General features: G+C 31.5%; 1 long non-coding RNA gene across 1 annotated transcript; it reads left to right on the forward strand.

The window, feature by feature from the left end:
• Positions 1–1,149: 1,149 nt before the first annotated feature.
• On the forward strand, positions 1,150–13,921 carry LOC143082880 (uncharacterized). Its single transcript, XR_012980494.1, has 2 exons — positions 1,150–1,276; positions 12,279–13,921. It is a non-coding gene; the product is annotated as an uncharacterized LOC143082880 (long non-coding RNA).
• Positions 13,922–15,062: the final 1,141 nt, after the last annotated feature.

The following is a 15,062-nucleotide window of genomic DNA, read 5'->3' on the forward strand; positions in this document are numbered from 1 at the left end:
AAAGTAAGGTAAATTCTTAATGCAAAAGTACATTTTTACATCGGATGACCGTGAGGGCATTATGGTGTATCCCTGTCGCTTATATTTCCGTTACGTTACTTTCGTGTTGGGATTACATACATGATAAATTATACGCGGAAATTATCGAGTGCAAAATAACATTCCTTATCGCTTGTTATACATTTTATTTTCAATGGATACTCCTAAAAATCATTTTTTAAGCATACGTTTGGCGTGAAAATATGAATGCCTGCTCAAATCCAAATGATAAGAAAATCGAATTATTACGGAAGAGTTCCACCGTGCACTTGCACTGAACTATTATTCATATAATACATGTAGAATAGAATGATTATACAAATGGATGAAAAATATATATTACACATGTAACTGTTATCGAAGTGAGGTATTGTACTATACATAAAAAATTATCCTTGAGATATACGAATACTAATATTATATATAACAACAAACCAGAGTATACTGATTTGTATCACTACAATATAATAGTTATTACGATGAGGTTGAATTCCCTGTCATTTATTTATCATCCACGCACGAACTTTTTAGGTATAGAGATGTGATTTTTTCCCTGAGACAAGTGCTTGTGACCATTAACAAGAACTTGCAGTCATCCGATGTTCATCACTTCAGTACTTTGATTATAATTCGTGTTGTGAGGTTATTGTTCTAATTGATTACATGAAGCATCACTAAATCCTAAATCACGTTATTATAATGTACTTGCTACTTTAGACATTGTTTGAATAAACTTCACAAGTACGATGTAATATCTTTACAATTGATATTTCCTATAGTTTCCGATTGAATTGTTTCAAGTGATCTCGTATTAGATATCCGTTTTATGTATTAATCAATTTATTACTTACATCAAATAGATACTAGATACATGTATATTTCAGTACTGACATTTAATGCAGATGAAAATCACTGCATACATGTACTTTTAAACCAGTATTTGTTTTACTGCATGTAAATGATGTAATTATAAAGTATCTAATAAAAACAGAAAAATATCTACATTGGTCCAAACATTCTTCTGTGGTGTGTCAAACTTATTCACTTTAAATGTCAGATGTATTATAATAGCCAGTTTCCTCTCTCTACCTACATGTAACCAACCTAATTATTTCACGCGGCCACTTAACATTTCATTCACAGTACTGTGGTCAAATATGCAATTTCAATTACACTATAAGTAATTCGAAGTGACATTCTTCAGTCTTCAGGGAAGATTTATTTGAGGCATTTTCAGGTAAGAGAACGAACTTCATATTGTCGGTTTATTATAGTTTAATCATATTTGTTAATTTTGTGCCAATGTAAACGGGAGTTAACCAACAGAAATATATTTAAAAAATGCATTATAAGATTATGCTTGCTTAGGGTATAGTTTCGCTTTTCTGGCACTTAAAGACAGTCATTTTCCAATAGGCGCAAATGTAAAGTTCCGTTATGTTCTCTTCGTTATGGAATTTGGTATAGATGGCATGTCTGGCAGGTTTTTTTTCTTATAGCCATTCATTAATATCTGATAAATATATTATCATTGTTCTGAATCGAGATCAATTAATAGATTGACCCAATGTTAAGCGACTTCTAGTCTATTGCCAAAAAACCTATCTTGACCTATATACGTATACATCATAAAATGCGGCCGATATTGGTCGAGGGATGATACCAGGGCCAATATGCAAAAGACATGTTATTATAATCTATTTATCACATTTGTAAATTTTGCAGAAAAGAAAAAAAAACAGTTCAATGAAAACATAAAAGATATAATCTTAAAAATTTAATCACAAACAAAAGTGTTATGAATTGTCGTTAAGGATGCAATGACGTTTCATCATTTGGAATCAGGGCACAATAACCAACATACATGTACCTCTTGTTTGCCCCGGGAAATTTTGAGGTTATTACATATGCAAAACCCAACCTATTCGTAACAAATATATGATAAATATGTCGATTCTTTGTTTTTGTGAGAATCTGTCTTATGTGTTTTTTGGTTACTGACACTTGGGTCACAGATGAATTATACGAATATTATGTTCCAATATATATATTTTTCAATAAGTATTTTTTGTAAGACAACTCGATGTTTTTTTTTTACAAATGAACAGATTCCAATATCAAAATAAGGCGGTGTAGTATGATTTTCAATTACCAGAGACCAAATGATTAGGATGAAGACAACTATAAGTCACCGCTTGACCATCAACAATGAACAAAGCCCAAGTTATGCAGTAAGCTAAACAGATCTCTAGATGACTATATGGGAAACGAAAATTTCACAAAACTACATTGTTGTAACTGTCAGATTTCTTCTAAAAACTGTAGATGAAATTCAACTGCATTTTGTCAGTAAAACGAGATATTATGCAATTCGTGCGGGAATTTCTATGTTTGCCTTGACATTGATGCAGCACTAATGTTGAAGGCAAAAAAAACCACAATTTCCAAAAATAACACACGTCAAATAGTCTTTCAGTAACTTGTTTGACCATCAAATAGTACAGAGAATTGGCAGGCATCATGGTCGGAATAACGTAGGGTTAAGCATCAAGTATATTGCAGTAACTACAATATATATAAATATAACCAGCACTTAATTAAGTTATAATTGGTGAATGAAAGGTACGGCTGATTATTTATATAGTATATCAGTTTCATTAAGCCCGGAATGTCTCACCAAGAATTTCTTTTCTGAAATATTGCTGCTGTAAATATTAACGTATATCAACGAAACAGTTCGCAAGTAAATTTTATATACTTATAATACTTATAATGACATTGCATGCATGTTTCATTATGATACGTTATTTTGATTGGCTAAAAGCAATCTCGCGTCCTTCTGAAATTAACATTCATTACACAATGAAATGTAACATATATGATGACACGAGGTCCCACAATAAAGTGAACAGGTCAATTATAGCAAAACTTGTTAGAAATCGTGTTTTCATGATCCTAGCTAAAAATGCAATTATAAGTATTGCATGCTTCTTTTGTAATTTTATAGGGTTGTAAAAGCGTTGACCGTGCGTACATTTTTAGAACGAAGTGCTTTCGCGCTTCATACAATTTCTTCGGTCAACGCATTTACACCCCAATAAATTTACAAAAAGAAGCATTGAATTTCACTTCTTTAATATATTATCGTTGATAATCTCAACGATATCGGTTTTCTCGCTTGAGCCGGTACGACGAATGTGAGAAAAGCAATGGAGCTGAGATAACCATTGCTAATCTGTTTTTCGCTATTTTACCTATAACGACGTTGTCATTTCATGTAAATTTCATTGGCAACACCACTTGCCCCCTTACGTTTCTAGCGTTAATTTACTTGCCTCCGCTGAGAAAGGAAATTATCAATCAGCAAGATAAAAGGAAAATTTCGTGAAAACAACGATAACAACAATTATGTCTTTTTTTCTATATGTGCATGTCGACTGAGTATAAGTATAATAAATAATGTTGAAGAAATCAGATGAATGACTTCGTCAAGTATAGTTTTCTTGTGTCGTTTGTCCTATACTCTTTTGATTTCATGACATCTGTATCCCATCTTTAACGTCGTAGTAGCATGCTAGTATTCGATTGCTGGGTTTATTGGATTTGATTGCTTGGTGGATGACAAAGCAATTCCCAATGACTTTAAAATTTACCATTCACTACTACCCTACTCCGTCAAAGCACACTATGGTTCAAGCGAGGGAACATACTACTCAGATTGAAGTCAGATTAATTATTAATGTGTAATGGCAAGTTTTCCTTCCGAGTGTAACGTTGTGTCTCAGTACGTTTAAAATATGGCATATCTGTTGAGGTCAAACTTTAAGCATTGTATCTTCAAATCACATTACTACATGTATGTTGTAGTATTGCAAATTAGGTAGTCATCGCGTAATTTTTTCTCGACATTTATTTGGTTTGTAAGTACAAATGTATAACAGGTGCTGTTTCTTAAGACTTTGCATGATTTAGTATAAGGTAAGTTCATGTTGTGCAGTCAAATTTTATGTTATGAAGGTATATATACAGAAGAAGCCACTAATAGACAGATATTAAGTAATTTCTTGTTTTCGTTTTATTACGATAACGTAATTTGCTATAGTTTTGCATATAGTTAGCGGCCGGTTCGATTTTCGATATTTAAATTTTGTTGAAAATTATAAAAAAATAAAATATTTGATAACATTTAGATTTTCATAGTTTGAGCAGTGAAAAGATACATAGGAAATCGTTTTATGACCCCTTCAAGCTGTCGTAAATTTTCATTGTCCTCGAATATAAACCCTAATACATGCCATTTTTTCTTTATGTAATATAGATTTTTATCAATAAAACGACATCAAAGATGCATCAAAGATGTAATTTTATATATTGTATATAATACAAAAACAAATACCGATCACTCGAGAAACATTTAGAAATAAAAATAGAAATATTTATGGAAAGCACAAAAAAGGGAAATGTATAGTGAAACCCTGCCAGAGACCGCTTTAATGACGGTGAAACCCCCCAATGCAGGTAAAATCGACAAAATCATAGACTCTGTATATATACAGGTTGTAACAAAGGATTTCCCAGAATAATGTCATCTATGATACACTGTATATATAGAAGACTCTATAACTCTATTGCGATCTCTGTATAATTAAAAAGTTTAAAAGTGAAAAAGTTAAATTTATTACTATATTTGTATATTGGGACATTTTTCTTTTCAAAATACCAATAGGACAAAAGACATTCAGTTAATATGTAGATACAAACGTGACTTCAAGGAATTTTGGTAGACTTCTTATCTTTTATAACTATGTTTACGGAGGGCCCAAAAGTTCCAGTTAGATATTCAAAATTTTTAATGAAAACCTACCGGAAACCGCTTAAATGACGGTGAAACCCCCCTGAAATTTCAATGTCCAACCATAAAATTCGACAAAATCATAGACTGTATATTTAAAGGCTTCAATTGTCACTTTTCAGCTAGAAATTGTCAAAATTTCAGGCTAAAGGGCACAGGGCAATACTTAGACCCCTCTGATCTCTCAATCTTTCTATTTTTATGCATACATTTATTTAAAATGTGAATACAGGGGAATCTCATCGTCATTTAAGCGGTCTACGGTATGTTTTCACTAAAAATTATGAATATCCAACTAGCACTTGGGGCCCTCCGTAAACCTAGAAGACGGGGTGTCTACCCAAATCCCTTTTAGAAAATTGTGTATCTATATATAAACTTAATGTCTGCATAATATTAGGAAGATTGAGGGGTCAGGGGTCTCACTATTACCCTGTGCCCTTTGATCTGAAATTTTGACAATTTTTAGCTGAGACAATCTAGTAAGCCCTCCGTAGATATCGAAGGTGACATTATTCTGGGAAATCATTTTAATTCAACCTTTAGCTATATACAGAGTCTATGATTCTGTCGAATTTTATGAATATTGAAAGATCAGGGGGGTCTCACTGTCATTTAAGTGGTAAAATGTAGGTTTTCACTATACATTTCTTTTTTTGAGGCGTTCCATAAATATTTATATTTATATTTCTGATGGTTTTTAGAGTCAGTTTAGAGGGATCAGTTTTTGTTTTTATATTATTAATATTTTATATATAAAATCACATCTTTTGTGACGTTTTATTGATAAGATTTATTTAACATAAAGAAAATATGCAACTTATATGAGGGTTTATAATCAACAACAGCTTGAAGAGGTGATCATAAAACGATTTCCTACATATCTTTTCGCGCCTCTTAACTATGTAAATCATGCTTTTTATGTTATCAAACATTTTAACTTTTCGTGATTTTCAACTAAATTTTAGCTAGCAGCTGGTTGGATATTAAATATCGAATAACGAACTGGTCACTATAACTTCACATCTCTACGCTTCACATACATCCTTATATATCTGTAAATTCCACGGGATGATAACTAGTTTGAAGACGTGCAAATCTTGATTGAGGAAGTTATTATCATTAACCTGCAGAATGAGTCCTCCATCACAATTGAATGTTATATTGATAATATACTTTAATCATTATTAATTTAGGAATCGAACAATTCTTTATCTCATTGTAGTCGTTTTGCACTTTCGTGGTTTTAATTTACTTTTTGGTATTCAGATATACATAGATTTGGGGAAAAATCTTAATTCAGTTTTCAGCACATTCATTAGCTAATCGTTGATGTCTATGGGGGAATATTCACTTGGAATATTTGCTGTTTCTTATTTTGAATCCTAATATTAAAGATAAATGTTTCATATTTTACAATTTTTTTTTTTATGTGCGCTTATGTATCAGGTCGAGATAGGCGAGCTAGGCAGGTTAACAAGTTTCATAAATAATAATGTTTTGTTTTTTGTGGATAAATATCAAAGATCAAAGGAGATGCGATTAATTAATCAAACAGTCTAGTTGTTTTACGCAGGGTCTTTAATGTGAATCCATGTTTTCATTTATCTTACAAAAAGGTCAACGCGGTATAGGCAGAAGACAATAATATATCCATAAAGATTTGTTATGCTTTTGGTGACAAGTACTACATAGCGCCAGTGCAAATTTTATGCCTCATTCATATTCATCAACGGTATATAGTATCATGTCTTTATAAAAAAAAACTGGACCGCAGTATACTGTATTTTATTAGGGGGGGGGGGGGGGTGTTGGATGGAATATTGCGATGCTACACAAATGATAAATATTTTCTTGTTATGAAAATGTACACGGTGGAATTGAGTTTTATCGAGAAGAAAAAATTAATATATATATTTTTTATCTACTGCTTAACATTATCAAATTCAATAGGTTCGCATAAACACAAGGAAATGTGTGTTTGATAAGAAGTAGTTCTAACAACACGATGAGAGTTGACACTAAACTGATTTTAAAATTTTCTACTAAACATTTCATTGTAGTTGAATTTTAAGTCTTTACTATTTATATAAAGCATTCGACCGAATTAAAAAATATGTAGAATTATAAATCATTTAACGTGTCATATAGACTATTAACTGAATCATTATATATTAATAATTATGTTAGTGAGATGAATGGAATACAGGCTATAAATCGTTCGTTTGTTACCATAACGGTTTAAATCATACAATTATCTTTAAACTATATAAAAATAACAAATATTAGAAGGAATGTCACTCACTTCTACCGTAGTCATTGACTAGAAAAAAGGTATGTATCTTATGGTACTTAAAAACTTTTTTGCATTTATTTTAACAGTTAATATGATCTATAAAATTTAAAAGATACTTATACAGATATTGTTTCCTCTTTCTATTCATTTACAAGAATAAGTTTTTACTCAAAATTTATTAACACAAATAATAAAATCGAAGTGTAAGGTACGGCTACATTTATTACAACTACATGTATTGATTGGTGGCTTGTTTGCCTGACGTCCAGTGGCAAATATTTTATTACATTCAGGACGAATGCTATTGAATAATTGTAGCATTATATATTTCTTACTTGTACATTAAGTTACTGTCTCACCCATTTTTATCCTATATCTCTTCTTTTAATGTGTATATATATACAATGAGCATGTATGGATATTTGGAGTTTTACTTTTGAGACTCTATTCTCCTTTGTTGAGTTAATACTAAACCAATTTATGTATATGTTTAGACATTATCAACTTGTCAACCAGTAAGCTCTTCAGTCGGGTCTACATTTGTCGTAGCCCGAAAAGGCATTTTATCTCTCAGGACAGAGAGGCCAAATTCTAATTGACAACGTACAATTGAATACATGACTTGAATTTCTGAATTGCACACTTGAATTCGAAATCAAGTGTTTTGACTACATACAGAAGTCTATGTCCCAGTGAAGTTTGAGTCTTTTCAGTATAGAAGACCTCACTGTGACTTTAAGATGAAGAACAGCAATAAAAGTATTGGTCGTTTGGTTTTGAGTAATAACATCATTATCATATTCCTTAAACTTTTCTGGTTACTGGTATTTCTAATGCATTTACGATCAAGCTTATTTCGAAGTGAAGTGTCTCCGTTGGTAATACATGAGTTGCATTATTGTTTTTATTGTTATTAAGATTTTGTAGCCTCTAATCGATGGATGCTGTCCGCCATAATTGTTTTTGTTTGTTGTTTCAATACAAGTACGCTCATTGTTTTTTTTTTTCGTTGTGTTTTACATTTATTAACCCCTGGTCTTCATACAATTTTAAATCTTTTTACGTTTTTCGTTTTTCTCATTGTTGAAGTCCGTTCTGTGGCCTGTATGACTTGTTTTCACATACTTGTCTTTTGACTCTGGTTGACAACTGACGCCTTGCAATTATACCTTGTTTTATATTAGTTACAACTTGGTCACGATATAGAATAACAGTGAAAAATCGGTAACATTTCTGATCAAACGACTTTTCTGGTGTCTTACACATTGAACGAGGTATTTAAAACAATAGTTTTCTTTGCAGTACATCTGACTTAGGGAAAGCAAAATACAAGTATGTCGGTAGAAATCCGAGCATATTTTTTTTATACCGATGAGATAGAGTTCACAGATTGATCATTATATAAATAAAAGTAAACTTTTTTGGACCAAAATATTTAATCAAATTTACATATCGTGCACACACAAGTGATATGCTATTCAATGGCACACAAGGACTTCTTGATATGAAATATATAGAAGGCACATTCAAATAATTTGAGCCTTTAATAGCTGAACATGTGCTTTGTAATCAACCATATCAGTTTGTAAGAGGGCTATATAAGCAGGAGAAAACTTGCTTTAAAATTAATATCTTTAATGTATTTATATGATCTTAAATGTTAAAAACTTTTAAATGTACACCATATAATGCAATATTTTATTAATGTCCCAAAGGCAGTATGTTAAAAAGAAATGATAATTTATCAATTAAGGCCGTCTTGTCAATTTAATATGTTTGTATGTTCAAGAAATTTATTCTCAAACTGTAATTCATGTTACAAAATTGAAGGTCTTAAGATGAATAGCATTTTCTTTGTCACTACATTCAATCGTTATATTTTAATTACCTTTGTAATTGAAAGGTCAAATTCAATTTTCTTTTAATACCCCTGGTATTTATTATATTTGTCTCTTGTCAGATAACATCTGCTAATTTCCTCAATACATGTCAACTAAGTACGGAAATCCTAATACATAGTGGGTTAGAATTCAACATTTTTTTCTTCATATGAAGTACAAGGTAAATTGAATTATAATTTGCTTTATAACATTTTAAATTACTAATAATTGCATACTATTTATGTGTATCGAATGCCATGTGTACCAATTCATACTTTACGACAACGTGATATGCATAGTCTGTTTTCGGTTTTGTTTATGACGTTTCTCTTTAATTTAAGAAGTTTACGACGTTTCTATTTATGTAGAAGGATATGTTTTATATTTGAAGTTTCTACTTATAAATTACATTATTTCTTATAATACATTTCTTGATACTAATCTTAATCTGAACTTGAGGCAGGAATTATGCATTTAATTTTGAATGATAGTTTCGCTTTATATATGCATCACATCGATGTCTGGCGTGATTTATGCCACATTTTCTTATACCTTTTGTCGTTCTTTTTTATATATAAATATGACAAATCTTCGAAGCTGATATTCGTTTTGATGAAATGTGAGAAATTTAAATATGTTTATATAATTACATTAGATGTATGTTTCATTATAATACGTTATTCTGATTGGCTAACTGCACATCACGTGCTATTCCTGAAACAATTGTACTAGACAATAACATTTATCATTTATGATGACACGAGGTCCCACAATAAAGTGCACAGGTAAATTAAATGAAAACTTGATAAAAATCGTGTTTTCATGATACTAGCTAAAAAATGTAATTATAAGTATTGAATGCTTCTTTTTGTAACTTTATAGGGTTGTAAAAGCGTTGACCGTGCGCACATTTTTAGTATGAAGCGCTTCCGCGCTTCATACAAAATGTACTTCGGTCAACGCTTTTACACCCCAATAAATTTACAAAAAGCAGCATTCAATTCTTAAATAAAATAAGATTTCTGAACTTCCTTGCATAACATGATTATGTACCATTTTTCATTGAAAATATTTTACTTCCAAGACAACGTGTTTTTGTTTTCGGCGGGGTTTCTTCGCCCCTGTTATAATAGTCAAGTATCTTTAAGAATACTAACTTAATATTTGTAGATTTTTTTTTTTTTATAGACATTGATTTTTATTATATATTATAAGCATGCTTGTGTTTTCCTGTCAGAGAAGACTCTGAATCTCTGACAATGCTTCATTGACTGTGTTTACGTTTTTACATTATTTAGGTCTACACTGAGGGTCTACATTTCTTGGGATATTAAAAATATTAAACCTTGATCTATAATAATTCAAACGGGTCTTACTAAGCGAGGGTTTTAACGTAACATAAGTATGAAAGAAACGTAAACTTACTCCGTTTAAAATAAATCGATCTTTTTTCTATGGCATTATGTTCTTCATCTTAAGTTTAACCCAAAATGCATATCTATTCAAATTTGACAGCTATGCACGTCTACATGTAGTAACTTGTTGTACAAAATCATAGGATTTGAGAAATGAAAGCGGTTAAATCCCTGTGATTTCATTTTGTATTTAAACTTTCCATTTTAATTAAAATTTGTTATTGAGTTAAATTTATTACCTTGCTTAAACTTTAGACGTTTGACATAATTTCTCATGATTTATTCCAGAAATAAGATACTTTATTAAAAATAATTTATTAATCGTTTCCTTGTTGTGTTGCTATTTTGGTAGATTATACACCGTCTTATTCATACAATTACTAACTTGCCTCAACTGCTACAATTGCGTGTAGTTAGTTTTAATGATTTAATTCACATGATTTTTATTTACAATTATATCTTTGTTAATCGTTATATTTTGCCCATTTCTTTAAAAATAAATTAACTTTGCAGAACTTAACTTTTATATTTATTGGTGATATTTCCTCGTCCTGATTATGGATGAAATATTTGCAAGTGGAGATTAAGATTGCAACAGTTCATAAATTTGAATAGGTTAGACCCATATATATTTTTTCACGTACAATGTATCATATAAAAAAGAAGATGTGGTATAATTGCCAATAAGACAACTCTCCACAAGAGACCAAAATGACACAGAAATTAACAACTATAGGTCACCATACGGCCTTCAACAATGAGCAAAACCCATATATGGTTACTTTATGTTATTGTTATCGGGTTTGTAAAATTTATAAAAATAGGAAACCGCAAAACAAGTGATCCATATACAGCAGGATATACTACACTTGTAAACACACTTGTTTTTCCTTCTGTTTTTTTTTAGTTTGTACTTGTTAGCTTTTAGTTTTAAATTTACACAATCGTTTTCATTTTTTAAACCTTTTGATGAATATAAATGCTACTTGTCTTCATTGGTATAAATGCTTTTCGAAAATATGGTCACGTTAGTCGTCTTCCGACCGGCAGTGAAACCCTTTTAAAAGTAGGGAGTCCATTTTGCTGTGGGAATGTACAAGTACACAACAACGTCCGCTCAACATGGAGACGTTAAATCCGATTCTTCGCTCTTTGAAATGCAAATATTCTGTTCCTATTCAATTTACACTTATTTATCAGTGGCAATCCAAATTCTACAAACCTTCACCCTTGACGGCCTCTATAACATGACCTTTGACCTATTGTATGTTTTGTAAACATGTCTTTGTCCTGAAGATAAATACAATATTTGCAACTGTACCTTAAGTAACAAAAAAAAAACGAATACCAGGTAGCAATAGAACAAATTGGGGCATATTTTTCTCAATATATTGGGAAATTGCTTCCAACTTTTTAAAACTATGAATTTAATCATGTTAATACGACAGAAATACTACCAATATGAATGGTTTGTACCAAAATTGACAAACACGTAAATCTAACCTGTCGTATATCACATACCTATTATCTTTTTATCGGTGACAGTTATACATTTCCGGTGATAATGTCTTTATCTATCATAACGTAATTAGTTGTAGTAAACATATATACGCATTGTGTATAGGTAGTGTACATACTGTAACAATAGTATATGTACACAAGCTCCAAAGGTATGCATATCACATTAACCTATGGAAATATTTTAAAAGATCACAATCGGTATTTGGTTCACCAGTGGTAATGACATGCTCTGGTATTTATTTAATTGTTTTAATTACTCTTAATTATCATTGCAGATTTCGTTACTGGATTAATATGCAACAGGAAGGCAGTTATTGTGAGAAAAGGATTGTTTTATCCTAAGTTTAATAAACTACTAACTATACGTAATGAGGAACACAGGCCGTGCATATTTTGATTATTTAGAGTCTTAAATATATTTCGTTTAGAATTCTAACTTAAAAAGGAGAAACTTTCAAGATATAAAATTCCTGCTGTGCAAGACTTCAAATAACTTATTGCAAAATGGCGGGAAATTATACAAATGTTGAAATGACACTAGACGACTTCAATGATGAAGAAACAGCCAAAAGAACATCAGCAATCGTTTATTTATCCGTTGTTATGGCCTTGGGTATTCCAGGAAACTTATTAGTGATAATAGTGTACTTTGGATCACTCCGACGACGAGATGGCACTCATTGGATGTACATCCGGGCTTTAGCTATTACCGATTTACTTGTGTGTACGGTCGCAATACCATTTGAATTGTTTCAACAAACGCACCAGTTAACATTTTATTCTGCAGCAGGATGTAGTATATTCAGATCAATTAGCGTACATTTATCCTTGACCTCATCTCTTCTTTTAATTGCTATGTCAGGTAATCGTCTAAGACGGGTATGTCAACCACTAAAAAAACAACTAACTGTGAAACAAGGTTATGTGACGATTGCAATCGTAGTTGGAATTGCTGTGTTATTTTGTTGGCCGGAGGGAGCGTTGAGTGGAATAAGCCTTGAAAAGTTAGATTATAATTTGACCGGATATGATTGCAGTTTTTCTGACCGATTTAGTGGAAAAGACTACACTACAATATACAGTACACTCCTGTTAACAGTTTACATTTCGTGTATGCTTGCACTTGTTATTATGTATTCAATAGTTGGACGGCAAGTGCTTAAACGAACAAAATTTCAAAACTCGAATCGAGCCAGTTGTACAATACCACCGACTTCTGGTGCTACAGAGGTAACCTCATATGAACACCATAGTACCGACACAATTGATGATAAAAGTGAGTATGTGGACGATAAAAGAATCACCATTGAGATAATAAAACATCCAGGAATCACTGACAATATCGATCATAAGAAACATAAAGGGAAATGTAAGACAAAAAAGAAAACATCGAAAAAGGTTACACGGATTGCATTTGCTATTAGTTTCTGTTTTATACTGAGTTACTTGCCATATGTAGCAGTAAAATTGAATGCTTCCGTTGTAAAAGGTCGGTTTACACAAACACCGCTTACCAAAGCCATATTTCCAATCCTAGCCAGAACGTTTATCATCAATAATATCATAAATCCTGTTATATATGGATTTCTCGATCCTACATTTTTACAGCATTGCAAAATTACAATTAGATATGTCTTATGCATGAAGTGTCAAAACTAAATGAAAGACATTGTATGTGAAACGTGGTGTGTACATAAAACATACCCACGTTTGATAGTATATAAAGTACATGCACTTAGTTCATTGTTGTTAGATTTACCAATACAATGCATTGGCTGCTGACGACGATTAGCTGACGATACAAGGATGAATGACTAACGAGCAACAGCAAATACTATTGCATGTTTATTCAGGACTATAACATTTCAGTTTCATATGACGATAGTATCATTTATTTTCCTATAAAGTTATTCCTTAATGTTCTTTATTATTGCATAGCAATATAATATTTCCCACAGTAAGTAACCAAAAGTTAGCATGCAATAAATTCTAAAATTGCACTAGTGCAATAATTCTTCAAAATTCATGACGTCATCAACGAAAATTTCTTAGTTTAAACCAAGTTTTACTTTCAAATATAATATTATATTGCAATACAATAAAAGGGTAATTGCATTAATATTGGGGGATATTGTCACTCGTAGAGCATATATTGCACTCGCAAGCTCAAGCAATATAAAATTTTACTCGAGACAATGTTCCCCAATATTCATGCAATAACCCTTAGTATATTTCTGGATGGATACCACTGCAGGTGGGCTGCCAATCAAAAATTGGTTCTTCGGTACTTAGATATAGGAAGATGTGATATGAGTGCCAATGAAACAACTCTCCAGCCAAGTCACAATTTATATATGTAAACCATTATAGATCAAGGTACGGTCTTCAACATGATTTACAACATTAGCCCATTGAGAACAAAAAACAATCATTTTAAGAAACTAAGTCTCCGACCCCCGCATGAAATTTGACCTTAGATGGATGAACATGGCTTATTATAGGCCCCCTTGGTCACTTAGCTCCTAACACTTCTTTATATTTACACATCTCAGCTTTTTCATGTTTATAGATTATATAGTTTTATATTGTGTCAACTAGATAGAAAAGCGTTTCGGATGCATTGAATGTATGAAATGTTATTTTTCATCCTACAGTGCACACGATGCCACGTCATCCTAAACGCTACATTATTCCGTCCGAGCCAACTATTCATTTCAATTTCAAAACGATTTCAAAAGTTAATTTATAAAAATAATGTGATAGCTCAATACATAAGTTAAATTTTACTACACATACAGAGGCTATTGGGCCATTCCAGTTAATATCTGCTAAAGGGGGATGGATGGTCCTTTCTGAGGGGTGTAAAATTTATACATCTTAGGGGTGAAATTTTGGGTTTTTTCATCTGACACGTACACTTATACGCAAAAATTTCTGAGGGTCTTGCAGCAGTAAATAATTAAAAATAATTACATCTTAGGGGTTACAAAAAATACCTATTTCAGATCTTAGGGGTGCTTTGGAATGAAGACAGTTTCTTATCATGCATTATCTGGTAT

This window comes from Mytilus galloprovincialis, chromosome 7, assembly GCF_965363235.1.
Source record: "Mytilus galloprovincialis chromosome 7, xbMytGall1.hap1.1, whole genome shotgun sequence".
NCBI lineage: Eukaryota > Metazoa > Mollusca > Bivalvia > Mytilida > Mytilidae > Mytilus > Mytilus galloprovincialis.